This window comes from Muntiacus reevesi, chromosome 10 (genome assembly GCF_963930625.1).
Source record: "Muntiacus reevesi chromosome 10, mMunRee1.1, whole genome shotgun sequence".
NCBI classification, from domain to species: domain Eukaryota; kingdom Metazoa; phylum Chordata; class Mammalia; order Artiodactyla; family Cervidae; genus Muntiacus; species Muntiacus reevesi.
In genome coordinates this window covers 15,620,732-15,635,621 of record NC_089258.1, presented here as the reverse complement: position 1 = coordinate 15,635,621, position 14,890 = coordinate 15,620,732, and positions in this window count along the sequence as shown.

Sequence of the window (14,890 nt, the reverse complement as noted above, 5' to 3'; positions counted from 1 at the left end):
CTGGCCTATGTACCTCAGCCAAGAATGTTTTCTAAGTGTCCAATTCCCAGGAAATTGCTTTTCCACAAAAGCAGGAAAATCACCACCTGTGACTATCCCCTTCCCCCCAGAGCTTCTCTCTGATAGAAGCCTGAGCTACACTGGAATATTGTCACTTGGGTTCTCTGTTACAAGTTCTTGCATCCAGGGTAGGAGTTACACAGCAGATGTATAAATATTCTAGACAGAAGTCACACTTTAAGACAGTACCAATAACACACACACACACATCCTCTAATGGTCACTACTGCCTTGAGTCCTGTTTCCCTGCTATACTGAAGGTGATTCCGTTAATGCCTTTTAACACAGGAACTGCATGTTGAGTTCTCTTGTGTACAGGAATCACTTCATGGTGACCTCTCTGATGAAAGAAGATTTAGAGATCAGCAGGTAATTTGGCCCTAATCATGGGCAAAAGGCATGAAATTTTGCATTCTTTAGCAGAGCTTATGTCAGACCTTAAAAAGACACCATTTCAAGTAGTAGATAGCTGCCTGCCAGGTTACAGAGCTTTGAGGGGCATGACTTGGGCCAAAGTTTGAGAACTCATCTTCAACATCAGTGGAGAATTTTGAGAAGGACCTTGAGATAAGATTGAGCTTGATGAGGCAAATTTGGAGACTAGAGTGACATATATTCATTCACTACCATGTGTAAAACAGTTAGCTAGTGGGAACCTGCTGTTCAGTTCAGTTCAGTCGCTCAGTCGTGTCCGACTCTTGGCAATCCCATGAATCACAGCACACCAGGCCTTCCTATCCATCACCAACTCCTGGAGTTTACTCAAACTCATGTCTATCGAGTCGGTGATGCCATCCAGCCATCTCATCCTCTGTCATCCCCTTCTCTTCCTGCCCCTGGTCCCTCCCAGCATCAGGTTCTTTTCCAATGAGTCAACTCTTAGCATCAGATGGCCAAAGTATTGGAGTTTCAGCTTCAACTTCACTCCTTCCAATGAACACCCAGGACTGATCTCCTTTAGGATGGACTGGTTGGATCTCCTTGCAGTCCAAGGAACTCTCAAGAGTCTTCTCCAACACCACAGTTCAAAAGCATCAATTCTTTGGTGCTCAACTTTCTTCACAGTCCAACTCTCATACCCATACATGACCTCTGAAAAAACCATAGCCTTGACTAGATGGACCTTTGTTGGCAAAGTAATGTCTCTGCTTTTTAATATGCTATCTAGGTTGGTCATAACTTTCCTTCCAAGGAGTAAGCATCTTTGCTGCAATCACCATCTGCAGTGATTTTAGAGCCCCAAAAAATAAAGTCAGCCACTGTTTCCACTGTTTCCCCATCTATTTCCAGGAAACTCTGCTCGGTGCTCTGTGATGACCTAGAGGGATGGGATGGGGAGGCGGGAGGGAGGTTCCCAAGGGAGGGAATGTATGTCACTTGGGTTGATATACAAAGCTGATTCACTTAGCTGTACATTAGAAATTAACAACATTGTAAAGCAACATACTCCAATTAAAAAAAAATTTAATAGGAAGAAAATATTTAACTCCATTCTCAGAGGCCCCTCCATATTCCTAAGGGAAACTTACAGTCATCAGTGGTGAACGCATGACTGTACCTGTAAATGCTTCAGCAGTAGGTGAGATGAAATCAAATGGAGTGATGAGACAAAGGGGTTTTTTACTTGATAGTATAACATTTTCATGTCAAAATTATTGGAACAGCGCAGAAACAAACTGTAGTCACAAGATACAGGAAAATAAGTATAGAAAATTATACTGAAAAGATGCAGTCATACTTAAGCATGCAACAGAAGCCACTAAGTTGCCATCAATTGTGGAACTTTATTCCCTGAACTAATGCTTTATATCCACAGATTTTAAATGGAAGTGAGGGTTTGGGGCCTTTATTTTTCAATTTACAACATCTGTTTTGGTGACTTATCCTTGGAAAAAGCAAAATGCAATGTCTAATCTCTGTAGGAGGCTGAGCAATATCTTATCCTGAGTCTACAAGCCAAGTGTTTGTCTCATGGAAGCCCCTTTGTAGCTGGCAGGTCCTGGACATGAAAGTGACCTTTCTGGCACAGATAGCACAGAGGTTGATGTCTCCAAACAGGCAAACCAGGTAGACTTCAGGGGCCTCATATAAAGCCCTGCTAGTACCACACTGGAAATACAAGCCAGGCTATAAGGTTTGAGCAACTTCCCAGATCAAAATCTGTAATGGCTATTGAGGATCAGAAGCCTCTGGGATTTCTAATTCTGCCTGATTTGACAGAGAACAATCCAGGGTAGGTAACAATACGATGCTGAGGCGGGGGTGGTGGCACTGTCTTGCCAGTGGTGCCAGGGGTTTTCAGGATCCTGGGGATCATGGCAGGTGTTTTTGCTGGTCTGCTTGCTGTACACTTCAGGCTGTCAAGCAATGTTTCCTATACATCTGCCTTTTCTATGTAATCTTTAAGAGCAAAGAGTAGCTTCTGTGCATGAAAGAGTGCACAGTGGCTGTTGACACGTACAATACTTAGCTCTGAACAACATCTGGGGAAGGCAATGGCAACCCACTCCACTACTCTTGCCTGTGAAATCCCATGGATGGAAGAGCCCGGTAGGGTCTTTTGGGGATACAGTGAAAGCACTGCTAAGGGGGAGTTTATAGCTAAATAATACGAAAAGATTGGAAAACTACTAAAGAGGCTAAGCCGTGGGGTCGCCAAGAGTCAACACGACTGAGCAACTTCCCTTTCACTTTTCACTTTCATGCATTGGAGAAGGAAATGGCAACCCACTCCAGTATTCTTGCCTGGAGAATCCCAGGGACAGAAGAGCCTGGTGGGCTGCTATCTATGGGGTCGCACAGAGTCGGACACAACTGAATGACTGAACTGAACTCATTAGGAAGGAACTAACAGATTTGAGCTTTGCAGAGGTTCATTTTTGCAGAGGTATGAAGGCAACTGAATTTAGTCTGGGCTGGGTGTCATTGAAAAATAAGGCAGCAGTCACTCATATAAACCGAGAAGGGACTTTTCTAATTTTGAGAATAGCAGAACAAAGCAGAACCATGTTGGTTTTGTCCCTACTTATCAAGATTATGGGTTTCCCAGCTGGCACAGTGATAAAGAATCCATCTGCAATGCAGGATGCGCAAGAGATATGGGTTTGATCCCTGAGTCAGGGAAATCCCCTGGCATTGGAAATGGCAACCCGCTCCAGCATTCTTGCCTGGAAAACACCATGGACAGAGGAGCCTGGCAGGCTAAAGTCCATGGGGTCACAAAGAGTCAGATACGACTGAGGAAATGAATACAGTGCCAAAGGATAAAGTGGTCTTGCTTGTCTTACATCATCGTAGTCATAAAATGACCTTGTCCACTTGGTGTTCAGTGAGATTGTTTATGTCCAACAGGAAAACAGCACTGTGTTGCTCTGAGACAAGAAGAGCTTTAATTGACAGCCAGACTGTAAATGTCAGGCCAGTTCCCTAATGTCAGAGGCTCCTTTATACTTTGTCAAAGGAAGACAAAAATTGAATTCACCATTAGAACACCAGAGTGATAACTAATGCAGTCAAGATCCATGGATGAACACTAAATTGGTGATTGATACTTTAAGGAGAAATAATTTTTTACAGCATCAATGTATCTCTCTGCAAATATTTATTATTAACTCTAGTGGTGCCACATCTACTGTGATAGCACCGGACTTGGGAGAGGTGGAGCGCTGTGCATATCCGTACCTCTCACAGGACACCTAGGCTGTGTTCCCAAGCCTGGGGCAGGGTCCCAGGCATGAGATAGCAGTGAAGGGCAAGGGTTTCCAGGGAAAGAAGCTGAAAGGCCTTATATTTTACAAACATTTGTATATTCCTTAAGAATTTAAGAAATTTAAATTTTAGAACTTCAGAATTGTCTTTTAAGTGCTTACAACTTGAATCCCTGTGAAAGTTATTTCTTGTAATATAAATGCCATGGGTATGGCCTTAATTTGTTCCCACACCTACCTCACTGTTCTAACAAGGTTACTGAAGGTTCTTTTCCACTACTGAAGCCAGCTCTGAAACAAAAAAAACATTCTCACTTTCTTTTCTTCCTGGATTTGAACTTTTATTGCACAATTATCAGTTTTTAAATGTTTTAGCAGCAGCATACATGTTAATATAGACACACGGCTATGCATTTTCAGTTTTTTTTCTAATCATTACTAAAGATTTTTATTGTGATGAAAGTCAGAACTTTTCTCTTAGACTTAATAAACAAAAAGTATAAATGTCAAAAAAGAGAAAAACATAAAAATTCTTTAGAATTCTGATTGGAATTTTAATTATTTTCATCTAGGAAATAGTATTTATTAAAGTTTCTGAAGTGTCAACAGATTAAAGTTGTATATCTTGATTCACAAAATTGCACTTACTGATAATGTCAATCCTTCTTTCTCACTAATCAAAACAACTACTTTTCATCATTGTCATATAAAATGATCAGTGTTACAAAATATCAACCAAGAAAGATGTGTGTTTATATACAAGATAAGCAGAAGTCTCTAGTTCTAATTTCAGAAGTGTACACAAATTTTAAGCTAGTTCACCCGTAGGAGATGCATAATTTGCATGATAATCATTTCCTTATTTGAGTTATGTGTACTTTCAGGTATTGCTTTCTTTTTCTTCTTTTTTCTTCAGAAATAAACTCTAACGATTATAGATACTATTCTTTTATGTTAATCATTGGCTCCATTTTCTAGTATTTGTTACATTTTAGAGTTTTATTTACAAAAGCTCTTTATATGTGATAAATTGTTTATCAGGACCCACAAAATGGGGGCTCACGTTGCAAGTCAAAGACTAAGTTAGCTTGCAGTTATGGGACAGGTACAACTGTCATGAAATTTAACACACACCAATCACAATCCTCCAACTTACCTTTAGCCAGATTAATTTAGAAAATAGGACCCGCCTTATACCAAAATCTCTCATCTCATATCCAACCATGTCCTGTTTGTATGCTGCCTTTTGCCCCAAACCCCTCAGAATAGTGTGTTCCACTGCTTTTTTTCTAGAGGTAGAAATTCTCAACATTTTACTGTATTTGCCTTTTCTAGTTATTTTTGATTCAGTCAGTCAGTTCAGTCGCTCAGTCGTGTCCGACTCTTTGCAACCCCATGAATCACAGCACACCAGGCCTCCCTGTCCATCACCAACTACCGGAGTTTGCTCAAACTCATGCCCATCGAGTCGGTGATGCCATCCAGCCATCTCATCCTCTGTCGTCCCCTTCTCCTCCTGCCTCCAATCCCTCCCAGCATCAGGGTCTTTTCCAATAAGTTAACTCTTCACAGGAGGTGGCCAAAGTACTGGAGTTTCAGCTTCAGCATCAGTCCTTCCAATGAACACCCAGGACTGATCTCCTTTAGGATGGACTAGTTGGATCTCCTTGCAGTTCAAGGGACTCTCAAGAGTCTTCTCCAACACCACAATTCAAAAGCATCAATTTTTTGATGCTCAGCTTTCTTCACAGTCTGACTCTCACATCCATACATGATCACTGGAAAAACCATAGCCTTGACCAGACAGAGCTTTATTGGCAAAGTAACATCTCTGCTTTTTAATATGCTGTCTAGGTTGGTCATAACTTTCCTTCCAAGGAGTAAGTGTCTTTTAATCTCATGGCTGCAGTCACCATCTGCAGTGATTTTGGAGCCCAGAAAAATAAAATCAGCCACTGTTTCCACTGTCTCGCCATCTATTTCCCATGAAGTGATGGGACCAGATGCCATGATCCTAGTATTCTGAATGTTAAGCTTTAAGCCAACTTTTTCACTCTCCTCTTCACTTTCATCAAGAGACTTTTTAGTTCCTCTTCACTCTCTGCCATAAGGGTGGTGTCATCTGCATATCTGAGGTTATTGATATTTCTCCCAGCAATCTTGATTCCAGCTGTGCTTCCTCCAGCCCAACATTTCTCATGATGAACTCTGCATATAAGGTAGATAAGCAGGGTGACAATATACAGGCTTGACGTCCTCCTTTCCCTATTTGGAACCAATCTGTTGTTCCATGTCTAGTTCTAACTGTTGCTTCCTGACCTGCATACAGGTTTCTCAAGAGGCAGGTCAGGTGGTCTGGTATTCCCATCTCTTTCAGAATTTTCCAGTTTATTGTGATCCACACAGTCAAAGTCTTTGGCATAGTCAATAAAGTAGTCAATAAAGCAGAAATAGATGTTTTTCTGGAACTCTCTTACTTTTTCGATGATCCAGCAGATATTGGCCATTTGATCTCTGATTCCTCTGCCTTTTTTCTAAAACCAGGTTGAACATCTGGAAGTTCATGGTTCTCGTATTGCTGAAGCCTGGCTTGGAGAATTTTGAGCATTACTTGACTAGCGTGTGAGATGAGTGCAATTATGCAGTAGTTTGAGCATTCTTTTGGATTGCCTTTCTTACGGATTGGAATGAAAACTGACCTTTTCCAGTCCTGTGGCCACTGCTGAGTTTTCAAAATTTGCTGGCATATTGAGTGCAGCACTTTCACAGCATCATCTTTCAGGATTTGAAATAGCTCAACTGAAATTCCATCACATCCACTAGCTTTGTTCATAGTGATGCTTTCTAAGGCCCGCTTGACTTCACATTCCAGGATGTCTGGCTCTAGGTGAGTGATCACACCATTGTGATTATCTGGATCATGAAGATCTTTTTTGTACAGTCTTCTGTGTATTCTTGCCACCTCTTCTTAATATCTTCTGCTTCTGTTAGGTCCATACCATTTCTGTCCTTTATCGAACCCATCTTTGCCTGAAATTTTCCCCTGATATCTCTAATTTTCTTGAAGAGATGTCAAGTCTTTCCCATTCTGTTGTTTTCCTCTATTTTTTGCATTGATCACTGAGGAAGACTTTCTTATCTCTCCTTGCTATTCTTTGGAACTCTGCATTCAATTGGGAATATCTTTCCTTTTCTCCTTTGCCTTTGGCTTCTCTTCTTTTCACAGCTATTTGTAAGGCCTCCTCAGACAACCATTTTGCCCTACAAATACATAATACATTGATAAGTACTTTAATATACATTTCTTTTTAAAAAGTAACTTTACCTATATAATCTCAATATTATATAACAATTAACAAAAGTAATGGTAACTTCCCTTAATGTTTCCAATATCCTGTCCATATACAAATTTCCACAATTGTTTTTCAAATAGCTTGATTTCTCCAAAGAGAAATCATTGATCGAGGACCACACACTGGATTTGCTACAGTGTCAGAGTTTAATCCATAACCTCCGGGGTTTGGGTAGAATCTGAGCGCCATTCATCAGTACAGACTTACTAACATCTCATTGCTCCCTAACCCCCACCCCCTCCATACACACACCCACACCCACCCCCCAAAATTTGCGAGCGGTTGCGGTGTTTATGGGAAACGTAGTCGTGAACTTCACGGGTTATCGCACAGCATCCTGGGAAGGGATGTCGGGGCTTTTCTCTGCGCGGGTGCAGTCTGTCCTTCTTTCCTACTTCCGCTCTTTCCAGAGACGCGGGCGCGGAGGGTTCACCCCTGAGGTGAGGGCGTTTTAGGTCTGTGCCTCCGGCCTGGAAGGGTGGGTGCGTGCCCATGGTCAAGGAGCAGCACGTCTCTGGAACCTCTCCTGCCCCAAAGGAGGGAGTCCCACCGCGTGTTTCCACGTCCGTCCAGGGGGTAAACCTGGGAAAGGCAGATGGGGCGGGCCCCGGGCTCGCGGTGGAAGGCTGAGTGCTGGTCAGAAATGCTCGGTGAGGCAGGGGTATGGGAGCTGATGCAGCCGGACCTGGGGAAGCCCCTTGCCAGCAGCTGGAAGGGAGCGCGCCTTTACAATACTGACCGTGGACCAGCCACGAAGTGCGCGACCGTTGGGTCTGCATTGAGATCCCAAGCTTTGGAGCCAAAAAGATTAAGTAAATTACTTCACTGTTACTTGGGCATGAGTCAGGTTTCTCATCTAATAATAAGGTTATTATTAACTGTTTCGTGGCGTTGTGAGAGAGAGAAGTTTTCACCAGTAAAGCATTCGGCCAAGTGCTAGGTAAAAAGAACTAATAAGCAATAGTTAATAAGCTGACATAGAAAGTTGGTTCACTTCGTACTTAGGAGACACTATTCTTTTCATTTAGTATTTAATCCTCACAACCACCCTATTTATGGATATAAGTCATCATTTAAAAAAAAGAGAAAATGGGCTCACAGCAGTGGAATAACAGACCCAAGGTCACAAAAGTGAGGAAGCTAGGATGTAAGAAAGGTGTGCTTTACTCCTACATTCAGGCTATTGCTAATACCTTGTCCACCCAGCGTTGCAGCTATCACTTCACTAACAGGATGACTTGCCCTCAAATCCCCAGGATTGTGACTGTAAAGTCAGTGTGAATTTAATCTCCGTCTGTGACAGGAGTGTTTATTCTGTGATTTCTGACTGTCTCCAGAGCCTCTGGGTCAAGACTAAGGTTCCTAGCAACTTCTGCACTGTCCAGGCTGTCTCTGTCTTCAGAAAGCAATCTGATATTCCAATGCAGTCTCCTCCAATAGAGGTGTGCCACATGTCTAGTAGCCACGTTAAAAACTAAAAAGAAACATGAAATTAATTCTAAGAACCTATTGTGTCTATCTCAGTAATCAAAAATGTTACCTCAGCATGTGGCAGTAGCCACACTTAGAGTGCGGGATAGTGGGATGTGCTAGTGGCTACATAATGGGTAGAACAGTTCTAAAGAATTCCAAGAGAATCAAGTTTAAGGCCCTGCACTAGTGGTCCCAACCAGGGTTTGCTCCCCAGAGGACCTTTGAAATGTCAAGAGACACTTCAGGTTGTCACAACTGGGAGGAAAAGTGCTATTGGCACCTGGTGGGCAGAAATGCTGCTTGGCATCCTACAATGCACAGGACAGCGCCCTCCTGCCCCCGCCCCATGACAAACAGTTATCCAACCTACAACATCATTAGTGCTGAAGCTCAAAAACACTGCTCTCTATGAAAGTTTCAACTAAAATGAATTTGTTTCCTAGGCCTAAGTCTCAGTACCTCTGGAAGGCAGCTCTTTTGTGGCACAAAGTCCCACCTGGAAGAACAGCCCGCCTCAGAGAGACCACCCTCCTTAGAGCTTAAGAACAGATGCAGAAAAACCCAGAAAGAAACAGGGTGTGAATTGCTCCACAAGTAGTAGGTCTTAATCACCTTGCCTAGAGAGAGCCAGACTTAGTGATGCCACCACATCCAGAAGCCATCACAGACTGTGATCCATGTCAGCTCGCAGAAGGTGATGAATGGGGGTGGAAAGGGATCGGGGACTGGTAGACCACATAGGTAAAGCCACAGCCAAAGTCAAAGAAATTGCCTTTAGTCCTTAAATAACCCCCTACTTTCTTCATTCTTCCCTCACCCTTTCCAGATTCTGAACCACTCTCACACCATGTTCGTGACATGTGGCATCTAGAGATAGACTGAGGCTTCCTTTATCCTGAACATACAAAATCACAAGATGATAATACAGGAAATGATTTATACTTCTGATTCTTAACACTTTAAAATAAAATACTGAGCTTGAGATATATGCCCCATGGTCACCCAGGACAGAGCTAGGAGCAAAAGCACAGTGCTGTTCAAGGCACAGTACTATACATTCTGTTACAGGTAAGTCACTAAAAGTCTTATCAAAAGTCTTTGAGAAATTACAACTAATTAAAACAAAAAGATTTTATTATATTTTTGTTCAGAGTTTTCTGCTGATTTTCTAATTCAAGGTGTAAGTGATAATACTAACATATTAATACTAATCTGCTCAATTTTTTTGTTAATTAGTTGAGGGGACATATATTTTTTTCAATCAATAGGAAAATAATTTACAGTCACCCAGTGAAAAACAGCAGGGTTAAATCCCTGTGATCATATCAGAGATGTACATATTCAGGGAGCGCTATCTCTAGCATGTTTCCTGCCCCTTCTCAAAGATCAACAGAACATTTTCCATAGAGAGACATTTTCCCCAACTAGTGTGATGAAATTTGGCAAGTGAATACAGAAGCTCACCAGACCTTTTCTGACTCTGTTCCTTTTTTCTTTACCCTAAGTGTATCTTCCACAGTTCTCTGCCTTCTCCCAGTAGAATGAACATGTCTCAGGTGAGTTGCTCATTAACACCTTTTTAATAATGGGTTTTAGGTGGTTCGTTAACATGGCATGGGTAGATATAGAAATGGATCAGAATTATTCAAGGAAGATAATAGAAAAGCAGATGAGTAGCTCAGTAGAGTTGTCATGTGGATAGATAAAGGTCCTCTGACTTTACAGATTTGCTAAAGTGTGGCTGCAGATTTCTTCTGAACTTTCTGATATCTGTGGCAGTCAGACACATATTACTTGTGTAAAGATTTGTGTTGATAAGAAGCTTAAACCAGGCATTCCTCATGGAATCAAAAGTCATCAAAGTCAGGAGAAATTTGTTTATTTTAGTTTTTATTTCCATTACTCTAGGAGGTGGATCCAAGAAGATTTTGTCGCAATTTATGTCTAAGAGTGTTCTGCCTATGTTTGCCTAAAAGAGTTTTATACTTTCTGGACATACATTTAGGTCTTTATTCCATTTTGAGTTTATATTTGTGTGTGCTGTTAGGAAGTGTTCTAATTTCAATCTTTTACACATAGCTGTCCAATTTTCCCAGCATCACTTATTCAAGAGGCTGTTTTCTCCTCATTGTATATCCTCTCCTCCATTGTCAAAGATAGGTGCCCATAGATGCATGGGTTTATCTCTGAGCTTTCTATATAGTTCTGCTGATTTATATTTCTGTTTTTGTGCCAGTACCATACTGTCTTGATTACTGTAGTAGTCTGAAGTCAGAAAGCTTGATTCCTCCACCTCCATTTTTCTTTCTCATGACTGCTTTGGCTATTCAGGGTCTTTTGTCTTTCCATACAAATTGTAAAATATTTTGTTCTAGTTCTGTGAAAAATGCCATTGGTAATTTGATAGGGATTGCATTGAATCTATAGATTGCTTTGGATAGGATAGTCATTTTGACACTATTGAGTCTTCCAAGAACATGATATATCTCTCCATCTGTTTGTGTCATCTTTGATTTCTTTCATCAGTGTCTTATAGTTTTCTGCATACAGGTCTTTTGCCACCTTAGGTAGGTTTATTCCTAGGTATTACTATGAACAAAGCTAATGGAGGTGATAAAATTCCAGCTGCACTATTTAAAAATCCTAAAATATGATGCTTTTAAAGTGCTGCACTCAATAAGACAGCAGATTTGGAAAACACAGCAGTGGCCACAGGACTGGAAAAGGTCAGTTTTCATTCCAATCCCAAAGAAGGGCAATGCCAAAGAATGTTCAAACTGTCATACAGTTGTGCTCATTTCACATGCTAGCAAGGTAATGCTCAAAATCCTTCAAGCCAGGCTTCAACAGTACATGAACCAAGAACTTCAGATGTACAAGCTGGATTTAGAAAAGGCAGAGGAACCAGATATCAAATTGTCAACATCCATTGGATCACAGAAAAGTCAAGAGAATTCCAGAAAAACATCTGCTTCATTGACTATGCTAAAGATCCAACAATTTTATTGGATCACAACAAACTGTGGAAAAATTCTTTAAGAGATAGGAATACCAGAACACCTTACCTGCCTCCTGAGAAACCTGTATGCAGGTGAATAAGCAACAGTTAGAACTGGACATAGAACAACAGACTGGTTCAAAATTGGGAAAGGAGTATGTCAAGGCTATATATTGTTATCCTGCTGTTTACCTTCTCTGCAGAGTACATCATGCAAAATGCCAGGCCAAATGAATCACAAGCTGGAATCAAGATTGCCGGGAGAAATATCAACAACCTCAGATATGCAGATGATAGTACCCTAATTGCAGAAAGCAAAGAGGAACTAAAGAGACTCTTGATGAAGGTGAAAGAGGAGAGTGGAAAAGCTGGCTTAAAACTCAACATGCAGAAAACTAAGATCATGGCATCTGATCCCATCACTTCATGGCAAATAGATGGGGAAACAATGGAAACAGTGAGAGACTTTTACTTTCTTGTGCTCTTAAAGTCACTGTGGATGGTGACTACAGCCATGAAACTAAAAGACACTTGCTCCTTGGAAGGAAAACTATGCCAAACTAGACAGCATTTTAAAAACCAGAGACATCAATTTGCTGATGAAAGTTTGTATAATCAAAGCTATGGTTTTTCCAGCAGTCATGTACAAATATGAGAGTTGAACCACGAAGAAGGCAGAGCGCGGAAGAATTGACGTTTTTGAATTGCGGTACTGGAGAAGACTCTTGAGAGTCCCTTGGACAGCAAGGAGATCAAACCAGTCAATCGTAAATCAACCCTAAATATTCATTGGAATGACTGATGCTGAAGCTGAAGCTCCAATACTTTGGCACCTGATGCAAAGAGCCAACTCACTGGAAAAGACCTGATGCTAGGAAAGATTGAAGGCAGGAGGAGAAGGGGGTGACAGGGAATGAGATGGTTGGATGGCATCATTGACTCAGTGGACATGAGTTTGAGCAGGGAAGGACAGAGGAGCCTGGCACGCTGCAGTCCATAGGGTTGCAAAGAGTTGGACGCGACTTAGCAACTGAACAACAATTTTATTCTTTTTGTTGCAATGGTAAATAGGATTGTTTCCTTAATTTCTCTCTCTCTGATTGTTCATTGGTGGTGTATAAAAATGCAAGGGATTTTTGTGCCTTAATTTTGTATACTGTGATATTACTAACTTCATTAATTAGCTTTGGTAATTTTCTGGTGCTATCTTTAGGGTTTTCTATGTATCTCATGCCAGCTGCAAGCAGTGTGAGTTTTGCTTCTTCTTTTCCAATCTGGATTCCTTTTATTTATTTTTGTTCTCTGACTGCCATGGCTTGGACTTCCAAAAATATGTTAAGTGATAATAGCAAGAGTGGGCACCCTTGTCTTATTCATGATCTTAGAGGAAATGTTTTCAGCTTTTCACCATTGAGAATAGTGTTTACTATGGGTTTCTCATATATAGCCTTTATTATGTTGAGGTGGGTTTCTTCTATGCCCATTATCTGGAGAGTTTTTAATCATAAATGGGTGTTGTATTTTGTCAAAAGCTTTCTCTGCATCTATAGAGATTATCATATGGTTTTTATTTTTCAGTTTGTCAATATGAGGTATTATATTGATTGATATGCATATATTGAAGAATTCTTGCATCCCTGTGATAAACCCCACTTGATCACGGTGTATAATCCTTTTAATGTGATACTGGATTCTGTTTGCTAGTACTTTGTTGACGATTTATGCATTTGTGTTAGTCAGTGATATTGGCCTGTAATTTTCTTTTTTGTGATATCTTTGTCTGATTTTGGTATGAGGGTGATGAGTTTGGGAGTTTACATAGAATGAGTTATGGAGTTTTCCTCCCCCTGCAATTTTTTGAAACAGTGTGAACAGGATAGGTGTTAGCTCATCTCTAAATATTTGATAGAATTCATCTGTGAAGACACCTGGCCCGGGCTTTTGTTTGTTAAACAGTTTTTGATCAGTTTCAATTTCAATGCTTGTGATTCATTTGCTCATAATTTCTATTTCTTCCTGGTTCTGTCTTGGAAGATTATACTTTTGTTAAGAATGTGTCAATTTTTTCCAGATTGTCCATTTTATTGGCATATAATTGCTTGTAGTAGTCAATGATCCTTTGTATTTCTGTGTTGTCTGTTGTAACTTCTCCTTTTTCATTTCAAATTTTATTGATTTGAGTCTTCTTTAATTTTCTTGAGTCTTTATTTTGTTTCCCTTTTCAAAAAACCAGCTCTTAGTTGTATTGATATTTGTTGTTGTTTTCTTCATTTCTTTTTCACTTATTTCTGCTCTGATCTTTATGATTTCTTTTCTTCTACTAACTTTAGGGTTTTTATTCCTCCTTTTCTAGTTACTTTAGGTATAAGGTAAGGTGTTTGTGTGATATTTTTCTCACTTCTTGAGGTAGGATTGTATTGCTATAAATCTCCCTCTTAGAACTGCTTTTGTACCATCCCACATGCTTTGAGTCACTGTGTTTTGTTATCATTTTTCCGAGGCATGTTTTTATTTCCTCTTTGATTCTTCCAGTGCCCTTTGGTTATTAAGAAGCATATTGTTTAATCTCCATGTGTGTGTGTGTTTTACAGTTTTTTTTTTTTTCCTGTGCTGTGCTTAATCACTCAGTCATGTCCAACTTCTTCAACCCTATGGACTGTGGCCCAGCAGGTTCCTTTGTCCATGGGATTCTCCAGGCAAGAATACTGGAGTGGGTTGCCATTTCCTCCTCCAAGGGATCTTCCCAACCCAGGGATCAAACCCAGGTTTCCCACATTGCAGGTAGATTCTTTACTGTCTGAGCCACTAAGGAAGCATAATCTCATAGTGTAGTGTTCAGAAATGATGCTTGATACGATTTCAATCTTCATAAGTTTATTAATAACCAAGGCTTGATTTGTGACCCAGTATGTGATCTATCCTGAAGAATGTTCCATGTACACTTGAGGAAAAAAATGTATTCTGCTTCTTTGGCTGGAATTTCCTGTGGGTATCAATTAGACCCATCTGATATAATGTGTCATTTAAGCTTGTGTTTCCTTATTTTATGTCTGGATGATCTGTCCATTGGTGTGAGTGGGGTGTTAAAGTCCCCATTAATTTGATACTGTCAGTTTCCCCTTTTATGTCCATTAGTGTTTGCCTTATGTATTGAGGTGCTCCTATGAGGAGTGCATAAATGCTTACAATTGTTATGTCTTCTTGGATTGGTCCCTTCATCATTACATAGTGTCCTTCCTTTTCTTTTGTGATAGTCTTTATTTTATAGTCTATTTAATCTCATGTGAGATTGGCTAATC